Genomic DNA, 1357 nt, shown 5'->3' with positions numbered 1-1357 from the left:
GAATACTGATCATGATTTTATTTAGAACGATGGAAAAATTTCGGATAAGGAAAAAATTTTTTATAAGCGATCTATTTCTGAAATGTTCCATATTCGGCTACAAGAGAATTCTATTAATATTGTGTTAGATACGGATAACCTTACTTCTTTTTCTTAAAATTGTTTAAATCAAAATTGTAAACCGTTACCTTTATATTCTTTGAAGCAAATATGTTTATGTTGTTATGTCATTGCGAATGACAGTGTTAGAGATGTATTACAGGACAGAGATATCTCTACATATACTATGTACGGATTTTTCATCGGCACACAGTTTTTGTTTTTCATTATTTTCCGGTTGTGTTTTCAACTAACTTGTGAATGCTGTGAGCCCATGAGTTCTCTATCCTGCGTAAGTTTTCGTTATAATTTGTTTTTTGCTTGACAAAGAATGATTGCGCTTGATTTGTTAAACTTTTTAGATTTAATAATTGGTGATAAATAGAGATTACTTTTTTAGGCTCAATAAGTCTTTTATAGTATATGAAAGTATTTTTAGATTTAATTGTTATTTCACTGAAGAAGGTTCAAACTGAAACGAACCTGCGAACTGAAACGAACCTGCGAACTGAAATGTCTGTTTATTCAATAAAAACAAGGTTGAGTAGTGTCTAGTTAAAAAGATAAAAGTTAAGTTAAAAAGTTAAAAAGTTAAATAATTTTAACTTTATCTAATTACATTTTTAGACTCTTATCTTTTAACTTTATTTAGTTATATTTTATCGGTAACTAGTAACTTTTTATTTCAACTCTCTTGAATCTACTATAGCCATAAGATTTTTTATTTGTTTGCATANTGATCATAATTAATTTTACATGTTTATAGGCCGAAAAATTCGACCAATCACAAAGCTCAGAATGATTCGTTTTATATGCGAATAAATTCGTACGTGTTCGAGAATTGAGCCAATAAACGCTGGTCGTAAAATCCAACGCAATATAATTTATAATAAAATATATAAAGTATATTTCTAAATAAAGTGTACATTTATATTTTTTCCACTATATGTAAGATTAAAACACTGTAAATGTTTGTAATTATTTGTAAGACTAAAACACTAAAATCATGAAAAAAAATTTAACTTTTAACTTGTTAATTATTATTTTTTATTAACTTAACTTTTAATCAATTAATTTCATTATGAATTACCTTATATCTTAACTAAATAAAATTTTTAAGACCTTTAACTGTAACTTAACTTAAATAAAAAAAAAATTTAACTTACCCAACCTTGAATAAAAACTATCACTCATACACGATTATCTTGTATTCATTGCTCGTATCGGCCCTTCGATTTATTACATTGATAAAAGGAAA

Source organism: Pseudomyrmex gracilis, unplaced genomic scaffold (genome assembly GCF_002006095.1).
Source record: "Pseudomyrmex gracilis isolate BER0280 unplaced genomic scaffold, ASM200609v1 scaffold_397, whole genome shotgun sequence".
Lineage (NCBI taxonomy): Eukaryota > Metazoa > Arthropoda > Insecta > Hymenoptera > Formicidae > Pseudomyrmex > Pseudomyrmex gracilis.
The sequence above is the reverse complement of the archived record's forward strand: the minus strand, read 5'-3'. Positions refer to the sequence as shown.